Source organism: Arachis ipaensis, chromosome B1 (assembly GCF_059453495.1).
Source record: "Arachis ipaensis isolate K30076 ecotype BB chromosome B1, ASM5945349v1, whole genome shotgun sequence".
In the NCBI taxonomy this organism is placed as follows: domain Eukaryota; kingdom Viridiplantae; phylum Streptophyta; class Magnoliopsida; order Fabales; family Fabaceae; genus Arachis; species Arachis ipaensis.
The window spans coordinates 25554577-25573445 of record NC_142436.1 but is presented as its reverse complement, the minus strand read 5'-3'; the positions used below and the strand labels follow the sequence as shown (position 1 = coordinate 25573445).

At 39.5% G+C, this 18869-nt stretch overlaps 1 non-coding gene across 1 annotated transcript; it reads left to right on the top strand.

The window, feature by feature from the left end:
• Positions 1–8252: 8252 nt before the first annotated feature.
• On the top strand, positions 8253–8360 carry LOC148576004 (small nucleolar RNA R71). The gene has a single exon (XR_015903904.1). It is a non-coding gene; the product is annotated as a small nucleolar RNA R71 (small nucleolar RNA).
• Positions 8361–18869: the final 10509 nt, after the last annotated feature.

Here is an 18869-nt window from a genome sequence, read left to right as displayed (position 1 = left end):
CTAACCCTAACAGCTATCATACCCCCGTCATCCCTTCAATGTTCAAAAACAGAAAATCAGAGAGAGGAGAGTGATGCAGAGAGGAAGAGCCCGAGAAGGAAGACGCCACTGCAGCCGCGTCTCACCGCCGTAGAGCCCGTTATAAGCGTCGTCGTTGATTTGCCTTGGAGCCGCTATCCTACGCATCGCCGACGAAGAGCAGAGAGAGAAGATGCGATGGAGGAAAGGACGCCGCCAGCTCTGTCGTGCCTGGTTACTGTCGAGCTCACCGTCAAAGATGCCACCGCCGTCATTGTCAACCCTAGAAGTTGTAGCCACGTCCGTCGCTGCGCCGTCGACGTTGTAACAGAGAAGGAGCAATGATGCGCGAACAGAAGAGGGAGAAGGAAGCTGCCAGACCATCGCCATTTCTGCTCGATGTTGTCTCCGCCATTGGTTTCGCCGCTGCTGAAGAAGAGGACACGTCCGAAAGAGAGAGAGAGAACCAGGGGAGTGACGCGCGAAGGAGGCGGAGAAGGAGGAGAACGAGACTATCTCATCACCATTGATTAGAAGTTGCTACTATTGATGGGATGAACAGAACGTGAAGAGGGAGGAGAAATTTGCAGAGGAGAGGGAGGTTTTTCTGCCACAACCCGTCTCAAATTTCTTCTAATTTCAACACTCGGAGGTAGGGGATTTATTTTAAAATTACCTATTTTAATTTATGAATGCCATTGAAGTTTAGTAAGTAATTGCAAATAATTTATAAATGTCTTGTGTGGTTAATTTTTGAGAAATGATGATATTGAGATTTTTGGTGATTGTGAATATGATCAACTGTGATAAAATTGTGATGATAGTTGGTTGAATTGTGGCTGTGAATGACGAAATTGATTTTCGTTGGAGACTGTGATTCTTACTAGTTTTCAGATTGTTTTGGAATTGTTGAAAATCCTGATATTATTTAATTATGCTGAATTGGTTGCTACTTGTTGGTTTGTTTGATGGCATTGTGAAGGTTGATTAAATGATTAGTCATTGAATCCGGAATACTTTCACCATGTATATAAACTTCCAACTTAATCAACTTAGCTTCCAAATAATCTTTTATAATATTCCGCACTCCACCGTTTAATCTAGTTTACCTTTCATTTTACAAATTACAATGAGTTCGAGAAGTATGCCATATTTTCTCTTTAAACTTGCATTATTCAATAAAACACCAAGATTAACCACATTGCTTTCAATGGTATTGTTGGAAGTAGGAATAAATGGGTGCATCATATAATATGTATAATGTATAGATTTGGTCAAATGGTTTTACAATTGCAACTTCAGAAAGCTTGTTGATTTAATTTGGATTTTGTTAATATAGTGTAAAAGTGCACACTTATTCATTCACGTAAACCTTCCGGACTTTGAATGGGAATTAACATCATTTAACTACATCGACGTAAGTTTGGTTACATTGGCTAAAATGTACTTGGAATGTTTGATATGTGATTTTAATTAACAAAAACAAAATTTTCTGACATTTTCTTAAAAATTGAAACGCGATATCAAACTAAAGGCTCAATATTAAATAGTTAATAAGGAAAAGAGGTTAGTAACGCCTTACTTTTGGTATGATCATGGTGTGAAATTTATAACCCACAAACTAACCGACAAGTGCACTAGGTTGTACCAAGTAGTACTTCAAGTGATTGAGGGTTGATCCCACGAGGATTGATGGCCTAAGCAACAATGATTGCATGATTTACTTAGTTAGACAAACAGAAAATGGTGTTTTGAGAGTTCAGAAGCATTAACAGTAAATTTAGAATAAACTAAAGCAAGCAGTAAATTGGTGTAAATAATATGGGAAAAAATAGTTAAGGTTTCAGAGATATTTATTTTCCGGATTAACTTTCCTTACCAACTATTTTAATCATGCAAGATTTAATTCATGGCAAACTATAAGTGACTAAACCCTAATTCCTTAGACCTTTTTTGTCTCTTCTAACCTTCATCAACCACTAATTCCTTGGTCACTTAATTGTAATTAGAGGGTTAAGTTCAAAACTAGTTTATGTGCCACAGAAACTGTAATTATCCAAATATAAGAGGATTCTATGTCACGTATCCCGTTAAGTCCAGATAAATATTGATTTAAGAGAATTTGTTTTCAAGCTGTTGTTCATGTAGAGAGCTTTTCCAAGTTTTACAAGAATTCAAATAGAATAAGGGTCATACTTCCGTTCTACCCAGATTCATAAGATAAAGAATGAAAACAATTCTTGAAATTGAAATCAATACATAAATTAAAATAGAAAAGTAATAGTATTAATCCATAGAATAAACAGCACTCCTAACCTTAACAGTGGAGGTTTAGTTGCTCATGATTCAGAGAGAAAATAAAAAACTGTAAATTGCAAAATGGGGTAAGAGAGAAGAGAAGACCCCGGAGGGCTAATTCTTTTCCCTTTTATATCTAATCCTAATTAATGTAAAATATATTTTCTAAAACTAAATAATATTTTTTCCTATTTGTAAATAAAATAAAAGTTTTAATCAAAATATAAATAAATCTTCGAATGCTCCTTGATCATGCGCTGGGAGCATTGATTTTTGCTTGGCTGGCGCCTAACTTCACCAAAGTGAAGTTAGACTTTACCTTGGCCGAACACAATTGGAGTCTTGATTCTTCTTCCGGCGCCTAACTTGGAAAAAGCCAAGTTAGGCGCCAATATGGCCGAGTGTGCTGGAGAAGAAGTGTGCACTATTATACATCGTTGGAAAGCTCTGGAAGTTAGCTTTCCAATGCCACTAGAATCACATAAATTAGACCTCTGTAGCTTAAGTTATTCCCATTGGAGTACAAGGAGGTCAGAGTTGACAGCATCATTCACTCACTTTCTTCTCTTTTTCTATAGAAATTCCATCCAATCCATCCGTATGCTACCTAAAATAAACATAATTGCACACAACTCAAAGTAACATCTATAATGGCTAAAAGATATTTAAATCTTGATTAAGCTTAACAATTCAAATGCAAATTTACTAGGAAAAGATAGAAAAGATGCTCACGCATCACAACACCAAACTTGAATTGTTGCTTGTCCTCAAGCAACCAAACTAATATAGGCTTAGGATGTGAATTTGCATGAGAAGTGAGTGTTCAATTAAGCTCCTGTCTCTTCTTAAAGTGTGGTTTATACACTACAATCCTGAATAGTTTTGGCATCTCACTATCCTTTGAATCAGAGGAATGTCACTGTCATTCGGAATTAGAATCCGGACATTATTATGAATTCTCTAATCTTTTTACTTCGGATTAATTCTTGAACACAACAAATTTTCTTTAATTCTCTTTTTTTGGTGCTTCGCACCTTGAGTCTAGCCGTGACTTTAAATGCTTTGTCTCAAGCTTTACTTAACACAAAAACACCACAAGCACTTAACTGGGGAACTCTCCTTTGGTTCTTATTTTTCTTTCAGTTACTCCCAGACAGTGGTGCTCAAAGCCTTTGGCATACTCTGTTAAATGCATTTGATCTCGAATCTTAGTGCTCTGTCTCAAGGATTACTTGACATAATTACACCACAAGCATATGACTAGGGAAATAACTCTTTGAGCTTTTAATCATGTCTGACCTCCCTAGTCATTGATGCTCAGAGCCTTGGACCTTGCTTTTATTTTTCTTTTGCTGTTTCTTTTACTTCAAGGATTAAGCTTTTGTTTACTTTAGAAAATTCATAATATTTCTCTAAATTCTTATTCCTCATACGTCAACATCCCTTGATTCAAATTCAAATATGCACTGTTCATATCATGCATTCAGAATCACAGATAATACCACCACATTTAAGTAAACAAGACTACTCTTTAATATAAACTCAATTTCTCATGCAATACAACACTTCTTTTCTTTTTCTTTTTAGATTCAAGCTCAGTGAACGGTACATGAGATATCTCTTCAATTAAAATATAAATAACTAAAATTTCAAAATAACAGAATTAAACTAGAACCTAGGACTCAGAATTACTAGAACCTAGAACCTATATATATTAGGTGATGAGGGGGTTACAGGTGGGGGTCACGGATGTATGTGATTTGATATTGTATGAGAATGGGGTTAATATGGTAACCGTATCAAAATGATTTGGTTTAGGGAAGCATGTGATTCGATACGTAAATAGGACAAGGAGCTGAGGTTGGCGCCTAACTATGGGAAATAGCGCCTAACTTTGTGAGAAGTCCCTCCTGCCGCGTAATTTGAGAAACTTAAAGTTAGGCACCGTGTGTACCGAATGCACTAACCTCCTTCGTGCTTAATTTGGATTTTTCCAAGTTAGGTGTCACCCCTTTTTTTTATTGGCGCCTAGTGATGTTAGGCGCTGGGGTGGCAGAGAATTCTTGATTGTGGAGTCTTCATGGTGGCGCCTAACTGCATAGAGCCAAGTTAGGCGCCATCCTCACAGTGGAAAATAGCCAAGTTAGGTGCCACCCCTGCAGCAGCTTCCTTTAATTTTGCTTTGCATGTGGCGCCTAATTTGGCGCCACCCTGTCCGCATCCAGCTCCTCTAGGGTGTCCGAAACTCTGTCTTTATGTACCTGTTTCTATTCTAATCACTCTGCATGATCAAAATACACATAAAACAAAGGAAAAATAATAGAAACTCAAACAAAACTAATGAAATAAAAATTATAAATCAAACTTAAGGATACAAAATATCGGGTTGCCTCCCGACAAGCGCTCTTTACAGTCACTAGCTTGACGGTCAGCTCCTCTAAGGAAGACGATCATAGGGGCTCAGCTCTTCACCCCTCACTGTGAATTTCTTTCCTGTGCTTTCATGGATCAACTCTATATGCTCAAGAGATAGCATCCTATTTACTGTATGAGGCAGGATTGGGCATGCAGTGAATACCACCTTCATTCCTGGGGAGAAATTTTCAGTGGAAATCTTTTTATTTTCCCATCCCCTGGGTACTTTCTTCTTTTTGAGAACCTCCTCCTTGGTGCATGATGCATTCCTGACACCAAACTTAGGTTTAATGTCAGGAAAAATTTTGTTGATTGTCACCAAGGAGGTCTAAGCTGCAGATTTTGTTGTGCATCATCAGGAGGTTCTTGAAGGTTTGGATCAATAAGCTTAGTCCGCATGCACCTCCTTCTTCACCTGCTAAATGTATATCTTGGAAGACATGAAAGACTAGTTGCTCATTATGCACTCTAAGCACTAATTCACCTTCTTCTACATCAATCAAAGCTCGCCCAATGGCTAGGAATAGTCTTCCTAGGATTATAGAGGCATTCTCATCCTCTCCCGTGTCAAGAATCACAAAATCTGCGAAAGAACTTACTCACTTTGACTAAGATATTCTCCACTAATCCATATGCAGGCTTTAGAGATTTGTCTGCCATCTGTAATGCTATCCTTGTAGGTTGTGCCTCTTGGATTTACAATTTCTTCATCACAGACAAAGGCATTAGATTTATGCTTGCATCCAGATCACATAGGGCTTTCTCAAAGGTACTGCTCCCAATGGTACATGGAATTTGAAAGCTTCCTGGATCTGGCATCTTCCTTGGCAAGTTATTCCGAATTATGGCACTATATTCCTTAGTCAAGACCACTGTCTCATCTCCCTTTAAAGGCTTCTTCTTTGACAATAACTCCTTCATGAACTTGACATAGAGAGGCATTTGCTCCAAATACTCAGCAAAAGGAATATTAATTTGTAACTTTCTGAAGACTTCCAAGAACTTTGAAAATTGCTTGTCCTTGTCTCCTTTTGAAGCCTCTGAGAATATGGTATCATAGGCTTGTACTCAAGAGCCTTAGGCAATGTCGGATGTGTGCCAAGAGTGACTGGAAAAGGATTGTCTGCACACCTGGTGCGGTATTTATAACCCACAAACTAACCGGCAAGTGCACCGGGTCGTACCAAGTAATACTTCAGGTGAGTGAGGGTCGATCCCACGAGGATTGATGGATCAAGCAACAATGATTGATTGATTGGCTTAGTTAGACAAACAAAAAAGAGTGTTTGAATATTCAAAGAGCATTAAACAATCATTCAAAAATTAAAATAGTAAAGTAAATGAGTTGGGAATAAAATATGGAGAAGGAAGTTAAGGTTTCAGAGTTATCTATTTTTTGGATTGACTTTTCTTATTAATTTATTTTAATCATGTAAGATTTAATTCATGGCAACTGTATGTGACTAGGCCCTAATTCCTTAGACCTTCCTAGTCTCCTCTAAAATTCATCAACAGCCAATTCCTTGGTCAATTAACTCCAATTAGGGGGTGAAGTTCAATTCTAGTTATATGCCACAGAAATCCTAATTACCCAAATATAAAAGGATTATATGTCACATATCCTGTTAAAATTCAGATAAACTAGAAATTTAGGAGAAATTATTTTCAAGCTGTTGTTCAAGTAAAGAGCTTTTCCAAGTTATACATGAACTCAATTAGAAAGAAGGTCATACTTCCGTTCCACCCAAATTCATAAAATAAAGAACAAAAACAATTCTTAAATATAAAGCAAGACATGAATTAAAATAGAAAAACAATAAAATCAATCCATACAATAGACAGAGCTCCTAACCTTAACAGTGGAGGTTTAGTTGCTCATGGTTCAGAGTGAAAATAAGGATTGTAAATTGTGAATTATGAATTGGAATAATGTTGTGTTGGAATCCCCTTTTATATCTAATCATAATTAATTTAAAATTTCTCTTCTAAAACTAAAATAATATATTTTTCTATTTTTAAAATAAAAATAAAGTTTAAATTAGAATTAATTACAGAAATCAGCATGTCTTCAATTGATGGATAGGGACTTCGTAGGGTCCACGCCTAACTTGGAGTGGGCATAACCATTCTTATGTGAATCTCCCTTGAGTCTCTGCTATCTCCTAGCTCTAGTCTGTGTTTTTGGGCCAAAAACTAGGTCGAAACTCAGCCTGGAATCGCCCCCAGCATTTTCTGCATTCTCTGCATGTTGCGCATGTCATGCGTACGCGTCAGGTACGCGCACGCGTCGCCGTGCAAATCTTCAAATCACACGTACGTGTCAGGTACGCACACGCATCGCCATAGAAAGCTCCAAATCACGCGCACGCGTCAGGCACGCGCACGCGCCGCTCCTCGCTGGTCAGCTCCTTGGTTTCTTCTTTTTCTCTGCAAACACTCCATCAAATCCAACCAAATGCTATCTAAAATAAACAGAATTGCACAAAACTCAAAGTAGCATCTAAGTGGCTAAAAGATAATTAATTCTTGATAAAACTTAACAAATTAAATGCAAATTCACTAGAAAAATGTAAGAAATATGCTCACGCATCAACGCCTAGGTGGGGCGTGTTCAACTTCCTCCTTTTCCTCCTCCGGAACTTCTTTTTCAACTGGCTCCTCAGTAACTTGTGCTTCCATACTTGCTACTTGTCCATTTATCATGGCGATGGCCTTGCACTCCCCTTTTGGATTTGGAATTGTGTTACCAGGATGGCTATTAATGGTCCTCTAATCAATTTCATTAACTTTTATGGCTAATTGACCCATTTGAATCTCCAAGTTCTTGATTGATGCTCTGGTTTCCTGTATAAAACTCGCCATTAGTGCTTCCAAATCAGTGTTCTTCTGTGATTGAGAATTTGCTTGCTGAGGTGGTTGTTGTTGAGATGACTAAAACTGGTGATTATTGAAATTATTCTATTGAAACCACCCTAAGAATGATTATTAAAATTCTGTGGCCTCTAAAGTTGCTCTCTCCACCCTAAATTTGGGTGATTTCTCCATTCCTGATTATAGGTTTTGGCATATGGATCATTATTGGGGTTTCTGGGAGCATTTCCCATATATTTGACCTGTTCATAAGGAAATTGAGCATAGTCATAATTCTCACCTTGAATGAAGCCATTATTCATGTCATATGAAGCCTCTTGAGGGGCATTCTGAGCACTAACAGCTGAAACATGCATCCCACTCAAGTGTTAAGTAAGCATATTAATTTTTTGGGACATAGCCTTGTTTCGAGCAAGAATAGAATCCAAGGTCTCCACTTCCAAAGCGCCTTTCTTCTGAGGAGTCCCAGAGTTCACAAGATTCCTGTTAGAGGAGTAAAGATATTGGTTATTAGCAACCAATTCAATAAGCTCAGTAGTCTCTTCAGGCGTTTTCTTCATGTGCAATGAACCACCTGTAGAATTGTCTAAACACATTTTGGATATTTTACATAGGCCCTCATAAAAGATCTCCAGCTGAGTCCATTTAGAAAACATGTTAGGGGGACATTGCCTGGTCAGCAGCTTGTACCTCTCCTAGGCTTCATAAAGGGTCTCACCATCTTTCTGCCTAAAGGTCTAAACCTCCACCCTTAGCTTAGTCAGCTTCTGTGGTGGGAAGAATTTGGACAAAAATCCAATGACTACCTTATCCCAAGTGTCCAAGCTCTCTTTGGGCTGAGAATCTAGCTGCAGCTTTGCTCTATCCCTCACAGCAAATGGAAAGAGCATGAACTTGTAAACCTCAGGATTTACTCTATTTGTTTTCACAATGTCACAAATCTGCAGGAAGTTAGAGATAAATTGGTTTGAATCTTCCTGCGGGAGTCCATGATACTAAAAATTTTGCTGCACTAGAGTGACTAACTGAGGCTTCAGCCCAAAGTTGTTTACAGCTATAGGAGGCACCACAATACTGTTCCCATAGAGATCTGGATTTGGGGCAGTGTATGAGCCAAGCACTCTTCTAGGTTGTTCATTCTCATTCGGATTTGTCACATTGGCATGAATAGCACGATTATGATCCATAGTGGACTTTGCAGCTTTCTTTTCAAATGTCTCACTTAAATTTTCACTAGCCTTGTAAAGTCTAGCTTGTTGCAAGCGTCGCCTCAAAGTCGTTTCAGGTTCAGGATCAAAATTTATAAGAGGTTCCTTGTCCCTGTTCCTGCTCATAAACAAACAAAAAGCAAGAAAAGTGAGATTCTCTACATTAGAGTGCAGAGAATTCCCAATGAGGAAACCTGTGTAAAGAAATAAAATAGAATAATTAAATAATTAAAATAAGAAAATTTCGAAAATTATAAATAATACTAAATTGATAATTTCAAAATTGAGAAAAAAATTGAACAGGAAAATTAAATTAAAAAAATAACTAGGTAACATCAAACTTAATTTCAGAAATTAAGGGAAAATAGTAGCAGAAATTTTCGAAAATTAAGGAGCAAAAATAAATTAAATTTAAACTAAAATGCCAAATCTAAGCAATCAAACAACTAATAGTTGTCAATCACAATCAATCCCCGACAACAGCGCAAAAAACTTGGTGCGGAATTTATAACCTACAAACTAACCAGCAAGTGTACCGGCTCGTACCAAGTAGTACCTCAAGTGAATGAGGGTCGATTCCACGAGGATTGATGGACTAAGCAATAATGATTGCGTGATTTACTTAGTTAGACAAACAGAAAATGGTGTTTTGAGAGTTCAAAAGCATTAACAGTAAATTCAGAATAAACTAAAGCAAGCAGTAAATTGGTGTGAATAATATGGGAGAAAACAGTTAAGGTTTTAGAGATATTTATTTTTCGGATTAACTTTTCTTACCAACTATGTTAATCATGCAAGATTCAATTCTTGGCAAACTATAAGTGACTAAACCCTAATTCCTTAGACCTTTTTAGTCTTCTCTAACCTTCATCAATCGCCAATTCCTTGGTCACTTAATTCCAATTAGAGGGTTAAGTTTAAAATTAGTTTATGTGCCACAGAAACCCTAATTACCCAAAAATAAGAGGATTATCTGTCACGTATCCCGTTAAGTCCAGATAATTAGTGATTTAGGAAAATTTGTTTTCAAGTTGTTGTTCATGTAGAGAGCTTTTCCAAGTTTTACAAGAACTCAAATAAAATAAGGGTCATACTTTTGTTCCACCCAGATTCATAAATAAAAAATAAAAACAATTTTTGAAATTGAAATCAATACTTGAATTAAAATAGAAAAGTAATAGTTTTAATCCATAGAATAAACAGAGCTCCTAACCTTAACAGTGGAGGTTTAGTTGCTCATAGTTCAGAGAAAAAATAAGGATTCTAAAAATTGTAAATTACAGAATGAGATAAGAGAGAAGAGAAGAGTTCTAAGGGATGATTCTTTTCCCTTTTATATCTAATCTTAATTAATGTAAAATATATTTTCTAAAACTAAATAATATCTTTTCCTATTTGTAAATAAAATAAAAGTTTTAATCAAAATCTAAATAAATCCTCGAATGCTCATTGATCATGCACTGGGACCATTGATTTATGCTTGGCTGGTGCCTAACTTCACCAAAGTGAAGTTAGACTTCACCTTGGCCGAACGCAATTGGTGTCTTGATTCTTCTTTCGGCGCCTAACTTGGAAAAAGCCAAGTTAGGCGCCAATATGGCCGAGTGTGCTGGAGAGGAAGTGTGCACAATTATACATCATTGGAAAGGTTTGGAAGTTAGCCTTCCAATGCCACTGAAATCACATAAATTGGACCTCTTTAGCTCAAGTTATTCCCGTTGGAGTACAAGGAGGTCAGAGTTGATAGCATCATTCACTTTCTTCTCTATTTCTACAGAAACTCCATGAAATCCATCCGAATGCTACCTGAAATAAACAGAATTGCATACAACTCAAAGTAGCATCCATAGTGGCTAAAAGATATTTAAATCTTGATTAAACTTTACAATTCAAAAGCAAATTCACTAGAAAAAGATAGAAAAGATGCTCACGCATCAATGACGTGCTTGAAGTTGGGTCGTTACACTCCATAATCTTCTTGGAGGTTGGTTTCATTTTCTCTTTAACTCGAATTCTCATTTTTGTTTTCTTGGGATGGCTTATTGTTTTTATTGAGTTTGCCTCTACGTTGCGCTTTTGTTAGAAAAAATGTTTATCTCCAAAAAGATTATAAAAGATTCTTTCTTCTCTAAAAGAACTTTTTTTATTACCGTAGTTGTTACCCTTTGTGTATTGTGTTGCCCCTAATGGTGCCACTTTAATATGACAACGTTGTATAGGAGAGGCACCATTTGGTTGCGTTGTAGGAGAATTTTTGAAAAGAGTAGCTTTCTTTTTGGTTTTGCTGATTTACCCGACTTGTTTTGGACGAGGTCCGACTTCTTTTAGTAACAGTCTGATTTACTTTTACGTTTGTAGGTGTAGCATTTATGTCATGCCGTGTTATCTTAAATATGTCGACTAAGGTCCCTCCTGGTCTTCAGGTTTGGGTAGATACCACCATCCTTAGTTGTGTCACTGTGACTGATAGAGAGTATTGTGATGAGTTTTGTAGGCATCATAGCATATGTGATAATAGGGAAGATTCAGAACGTCCTTTCTTCTATGCCTGCGATTGTTTCTTCACTAGGTTAGGTTTCCGATTACCCTTTACAGACTTTGAGATGGATGTGATACGGTCTTCTAACCTTGCCCCTTCTCAGTTACACCCGAACTCTTGGGCTTTCATAAAAATGTACCAGTTCCTATGTCGGGAGCTAGATGTTCGACCTTCTTTAAATGTCTTCTTTTATCTTTTTTTTGCAACAAAACTGTTCCGAGGGTTACCTGAAACTGTAGGTCAATCTCGGACGAGATCTTCTATGCTGGTCGGAGATGACGTGTCCGGCTGGTGGGTGGCGGCCGGAGCTGTCGTGTCCGACTTGTTGGACTGATGATGCAGCTGATCCTTTGTCACTGGAGGGTGGGGGGTACCTGCAACGGACTCCGATGCTTAAGTTAGCAAAGGTATTAACAGGTTTTTTAGTAGAATCAGAGTATGAGTTATACCTGGGTGCTCCAGTGTATTTATAATGGTGTGGAGTGACCTTTTTAGATAAGATAAGTTAGTTATCTTATCTTATCTTGGGTTGAGGTTAGCTCATCTTCAAGGGAACCGCCCTTCTCTTTGTAGGCTTTGGGCTGCCTTTGGATTCGGGTCGTGTTCCTCCATTTAGGCCCTTTTTGGGCTTTCCTGGTGATTTGGCCGAGCTCTTTGAGAAGAGGTCGGATTGTCCTGTCCTGAAGAGGTCGGTCGACTTGTCAGTAGAACATCCCGGGACGGACAGCTCGACCCAGGGTATTAACAGTGCCCCTGCACGAGCTCGGTCTTCTTTTTTGAGGTCGGTTCTTAGTTTTAGGACTTCGATCCTTCTCTGGTGGAGCCGAACTCGAGCATCTGTCGACTTCTTCTTTGTAGAGTTTTCTTTTTTGAATGCGAAACGTTTCTTGTTTCTTCTAAAAGCGCGCGCTTTCCATTAGCGCTCTGGTCTTGGGAATGTGAGAGGGTTTAATACCCTCATTAATTAGTTTTTAATTGTCCCGTTACTCTTAGCCTCTCTATTTTGAATTTCACAATCAGGAAAAAGGTTTCTCTTCTCCGTAACTTCCCTTTTCTTTCTCTCTTTCTGTTTTCGCCTGAAGTTTGCAGTTTTTGCGTTTCACCCTGCGACGTTTGCTTGGCGATTATTAGTGCTTTCCTTGCTGTGAAAGGGCGACTCCAGATTCCATCTTCCATTTTCAATTTCTTTGAAGCTTTGATTTTGCGTTTGCATGCTTGAAAGTTTGAACCTTTTTTCGTTGTGACGTTCAATCGTTGCTGTGATGCATGTTTCTGGTATTTCTCCCGGTGCTTGAGGGTTTTTTTGGGCTTTGCACATTTTGTTGCCTTTTGATGTTGTAGCTTTCTGGGGTAATAGCTTCATTTGTTTCTTTTTGAAAGAAAAAGGCTGCGTCTTTGATGTCCTCTGCTTGGCGCATTTTGTTTTTTGGTTTTCTGATTGAATTGCTACTTTGCTACTTCTTTTGATGACTTTGTTTTGGCTTTCTTTTCTTCTCGGGATGTTGCTTTTTAGGAAAGGGCTTTTCTTTGTCTTTGCTGAGAGTTTTATTGGGATGTTAGTCATGTAGGTTTTCCTGAATCCTTGTTACATGACTGCCTCCAAAGGATGCCCCTGGATCTTCGGTTTGGGTCCTGGGGTTTCCTTTTGTTGTTTGTGCTGTCGTGAATTATACTGGCCGAGTTGTTTTGACTTCGCCCGAGATATTTTTTAGTCTGTAATCTATCTTTCTTTCTTGTTTGTAGAACTAGTTGGCCATGTCTTCTCGCAAAAATATTGTCGAGGCGTCTTCTAAGGTTCCTGAGGAGATGTCCGATTGGTTGGACTCCCTTGTGTTGCTGTGTGTTTCTTTAGCCAATTCTGAATTTTGCGTAGCTCTTAGAAAACATCACTGAATTTGTAGCTGTGGGGATCAGGAGAATAATTACGAGTTAGTGGCACCTGATTCTGATGATAGAGTTTGCTTCCCTATCCTGCCTCAGGGGGAGTGTCACTTTTTCTATGCATATGACTTCTTTTTTAGCCAAATGATCATCACCCTCCCTTTTACTTCCTTTGAAACTGACCTGTTATGGTCCTGTAACGTAGCCCCCTCTCAGCTTCATCCGAATTCTTGGGGTTTCATCAAGATTTTTCAGCTGGTTTGTCAAAAATTTGCTGTTACACCTTCTCAAACTCTCTTTTTGTATCTTTTTGTGTTGACCAAGCCTGGGACTACCAAGAAGAAAGCTTATTGGATTTCTTTTAGGTCTGCCCAGCGGCACAAAGTTTTTTCTATGTACGACGAGTCTTTTCAAGTTTTAAGAATTACTTCTTTAAGGTCCGGGCTGTTGAAGGAGTTCGGCCTTTCTTTCTGGACGAGAATAACAAATCCCGCTTTCCTTTAGAATGGCAGAGGAATGTAGTGGTATCCCGGTATACTTGGGAGATGTTGGACGAGGTCGAGCAGGCCTTTGTGGATATCTTGGAGGATATTTGGGGGGAGCCTCCCCATCTTGATACCAAGAAGTTCTTGGGGGATCCCTCCCTTATCTGAACTGAGCTTGGTATATCTTGTATACCTTTATTTTTACTTTGCTTTCTTCTTTTTCGAGTCTGTGACCTGCTCCTGTGGTTGATTTTTGTTTTTCAGAGATGGCAAAAAATAATGACTCTATGAGGGCCTTTAAAAAGGCGAGGAAGGCTAGGGCAGCTCAAAATGTCTCGGCCAAGGCGCCCGGGGAGGGGTCATCTCAGGTTCAGTTGAAGCCGTCCGTACCGAGCTCCCCGGGGACGAGGAGGATGATCCCTACTCCCTGGGTTCGTTTGGTTGATCCTCCGCAAGCTTCTGTTGCTACTTTTGGCACTCCTCTAAACAAAATACAAAAGACAACTGAGCCTTTTAACCTTGATGCCCCTGACTTTGACGTGGTTGAGTTTGTCGATCAGCATATTAGTCCTTATGGTACCATTCCTATTGACGATGTCTCTCTCCTTTGCCATTTGGACTTTATTACCCGGAGCAGCATCAAGATGGCACATATGGGAGCTGTCTTGTACCGAACTGCCCAAGATCTTCCTCTTCATGCTACCATAGCCTTTATGGAGGAGGCTAAGCGGGAGTTCGACCGGATGAAGGGTTTGAAAGAGGAGCTCCAAGTGAAAGTGACCAAGCTGGAGAAGGAGTTGGAGGGCGAAAAGGCTAGTTCTGTTGCCTTGGCAGCTTCTGTAAGGTTGGCTGAAGACACGGCATTGAGGCACAAAGATAGCAATGTCACGACCTACAGGGAAGTGATGCGTCTCAGATAGGAGTTGGAGTCTGCCCGGGCTGATTATGCTGAGTTCCAGGGTCACCTTGTAGGTAGCGTAAATGCTGCTTATGAGAACCTAAAGGAGCAAGTTCGAGTTCTTGCGCCCGAGCTTGACCTTACTCTCTTCAGCCTGGACAATATTGTAAAGGATGACAAGATTGTCCCTAACGACCCTGATGACAATGATGTTGAACCCCCTCTTGTGCCTGCCATCAAAACTTCTGTTGTGCCGACTTCTTCAGCTCCTTCATCTGAGGTTGGTGATCCTGAATCGGAACCTGACTGCCAGATCTTAAACAGGGATGACGGGACAGTGGATGCAGTGCCTCTTCAGACTCGCCCTCCTTTACCTCGTGCTGATGCTGCTGAGAAGCCTTCGGATCTTAAATGAAATTTCTAAATGTTTGTGGAAATAGCCCGACTTGTGGGCTTTTGAACTCCTTATTTTGTAAATGGTGGTTGCTGGCCCTTGACACTTTCTTAGTTGCTTGTTTAGCAACTTAATTTTGAAAAACAAAATGATTTCCAAGCTTTTGGGGCTGGTTTTGGTAGCCTCTTGAGCTTGTTATTATTATAACTTTATGTTTTTCATAACATGTCTGTTTTCATCTGTCTTAGTACCTTCTTAGGTTTCTTTGGAAGTGTTGGAGCCTTATTCCGACTTATTTGTCTTCACTGCTCAGGCTTTTTAGTCATAACCCAACAACTTTTTAGGTAGTGTTCCGTTGGGAAACCTTTTATAGTTTGTTTGGGCGACTTTTTAGCTCCGTCTTTGAGGCCGTGCTTTTCGCTTTTTAAGTAGTGTCTTTTTTCAAGACTTCGTACTTTTCGGAGAAGCACTTCTGGCTTTGGTTTTTTGACATTTCCTTGGCCTTTATGAGATGTTTATAGAGTGTTGGTACTTTGCTGTCCAACCTCTTTTTGATCAGATCTTGTTTTGTCTGTCTCCTGTTTAGGTGAGATGCCCTATGGGGCTAACTTGTTCGACAATTTTTTAGTGTTTTGGTAGAACCCTTTTTAGTTAGTCTAAACAATTTTGATATCCTTGTCGTAGAGCCGTGGCTTTTTGGGCAAAGTTGTGTCCCTTTTAGCGCACAGTTTTTGTTGCTCCGACTTTTCGTGTCGATCTGAGCTGTAGCTTTCGTTGGTCGACTTTCGCTTGAGTTATTTTTGGTAATCCATTTTTAATCAGGCTTCTCCGGATCTCTTTTTTATGGATTTACTTTTATAACTTTGTGATTTTGTTGGGCCGACTTTATCATGTCGGTCCCTTCTTAGTTATTTTTAGTAATCCTCTTGTTTGGACCTTTGCCAGGTCTCTTTCAGGGATTACTTTTTATAACTTTTTAGTTTTGGGCCGACTTTTTCATGTTGGGCGCTTCTAAGTTATTTCTAGTAATCCTCTTTATTTGACCTCTGTCAGGTCTCTTTCAGGGATTACTTTTATAACTTGTTTGTGGGAGGCCGACTTCACCATGTCGGTCTCTTCTAAGTTATTTCTAGTAATCCTCTTTATTGGACCTCTGTCAGGTCTCTTTCAGGGATTACTTTTATAACTTATTTGTGGGAGGCCAACTTCACCATGTCGGTCTCTTCTAAGTTATTTCTAGTAATCCTCTTTATTGGACCTCTGTCAGGTCTCTTTTAGGGATTACTTTTATAACTTGTTTGTGGGAGGCCGACTTCACCATGTCGGTCTCTTCTAAGTTATTTTTAGTAATCCTCTTTTCTAGGGCTGGCCAGGCCTCTTTCCAGGGATTGACTTTTTATAACTTTCGTTATTGTGGTCTACTGGTCCGACTTCTTTACATCGGCCTGTCTTTTAAGTTATTTTTAGCAACCCACTTTATTAAGACCTCATCAGGTCCCTTCTATGGATCACTTTCGATAACTTCTTGCATTATTCTGTTTTGTCGCTTTTTCATCTTTGTCGATTTTGTCGAAATTAGGTTTAATCCCTGTTTGGTCGACCTTTTGATGAATTTGGTTTTCACCTTCTTTGGTCTTTTATTGTGGTCGGACAGTGACTTTGATCTTCACTTTCTGCCGATCTCGTAGCTTTGTAATTGGACGATGAATTTTTTAGCGTTTCAGACTAATGCATCTTGAGAATTTTGTAGAAAATCTAAAAAACTTTATTAAAAAAAATGCAGATATATATACGTGGGATTTTTACCCCTCCAAGTCGGGCAATTTATAGATCTTGGCTTGGTACCTCGTTAAAAAACCTTTTTAGAAAAAAGAGTGTACCTTATCCTAAGATTTTATTACCTCTAACTGTAATATCTTCTTAAGTTGCAGGCCTGCCATGACCTAGGGAGCTCTCTCCCTTCGAGTTCGGACAGTCTGTAGTAGCCCTTTTCAAGTACCTCTATGACTCGGTAGGGTCCTTTCGAGTTTGCTGCCAGCTTTCCTTCTCTAGGTCGAGTTGTTCCGATATCATTTCAGATTAGGATGAGGTTGTTCTTGGCGAAACCTCGTGGCACTACCCTTTGATTATATTTTGAAGCCATTCGTCGTTTTAGTGCCTTTTCCCTGATCCGAGCTCTTTTTCGGATTTCCGGAAGTAGGTCGAGTTCTTTCCTTTGAAGTTGGGAGTTGGATTCTTCACTATAGTGAATCACTCTGGGCGACCCTTCTTCGACCTCCACTGGGATCATTGCCTCCATTCCATAGGCTAGTCGGAAAGGTGATTTCTTTGTGGTGGAATGTGGGGTTGTTCGATACGCTCATAGGACTTGTGGGAGCTCGTCGGCCCAAGCTCCATTTGCCTCTTATAACCTCCGTTTTAGCCCAACTAATATGACTTTGTTGGCAGCTTCAGCTTGTCCATTGGCCTGGAGATGTTCTACGGAAGTGAATTGGTGTTTTATGTTCAAGTCCGCCACCAACTTTCTGAAGCCTGCATCTGTGAATTGGGTACCATTGTCCGTGGTGATGGAGTATGGAACCCCAAATCTTGTGACAATATTTCTATATAGAAATTTTCGACTTCTTTAAGCCGTGGCGTTAGCTAAGGGTTCTGCCTCGATCCACTTTGTGAAGTAGTCTACCCCTACTATGAGGAATTTGACTTGTCTCGATCCCTGAGGGAAAGGTCCGAGAAGGTCGAGTCCCCATTTTGCGAATGGACAAGGTGAGGTTACGCTGATGAGTTCCTCTAGTGGAGCGATGTGAAAGTTGGCATGTTTTGACATGGTGGACATGTCTTTACAAATTCTATGGCTTTTTTTGTAGAGTTGGCCAATAAAATTCTACTCGGAGTACCTTTTTGGTAAGTGCTTGTGCTCCGAGATGATTGCCACAGATGCCGCTGTGTACTTCTTCTAAAACTTCCTTTATGTTGGAAGTCGGCACGTATTTTAATAATGGTATCAAAATCCCCCTTTTGTATAGGGTATTGTTTATGATGGTGTAGTATTGTGCTTTCCGTTTTAACCTCTTTGCCTTCTTTTCATCTGTGGGGAGTGTTTCTATTTTGAGGTAGTTAATTATGGGAGTCATCCATCCTTGATCTTGACCTGTTATGGCTAGGACTTTTTCTTCTTCCGAGATTGACAGGTTCTGTAGCATTTCTTAGATGAGGCTTCTATTGTTGCTCCCTAGTTTGGTGCTGGCTAATTTTGAGAGTGCATCAGCTCGGGCATTCTGTTCTCGGGGTATGTAACGGACCTTATATTCTCCGAGTTGTCTGAGTTGTTCCCTGGTTTTTTCCAAGTATTTTTTCATGGTGGGATCTTTGGCTTGGTAGCTCCCTGCTATTTGTGAAGTGACTACTTGTGAATCGCTGAAGATATTAAGCTTTTGGGCTCCAACCTCCCTAGCCAACTTCAAACCAGCTAGTAGTGCCTCATATTCAGCTTGGTTGTTTGAGGCAGGGAACCCGAATTTGAGGGATAGTTAGATTTGGGTTCCTTGGTCACTTTTGATTATCACACCCGCGCCGCTTCTAGTTTTATTTGAGGAACCATCCAAGTAGAGATTCCATTCTATTGGAATTTATGGGGTGTCTGTAAATTCTGCAATGAAGTCGGCCAGGTATTGTGATTTGATGGCTGTTCGAGCTTCGTATTGAAGGTCGAATTCGGACAGCTCGACTGCCCATTGCAAGATTCTGCCTGCTAGGTCTGTTTTCTGCAAAATCCCTTTTATGGGCTGATTGGTCCGAACCCTAATGGTGTGAGCTTGGAAGTATGGACGAAGTCGTCGAGATATTAGTATGAGAGCATAGG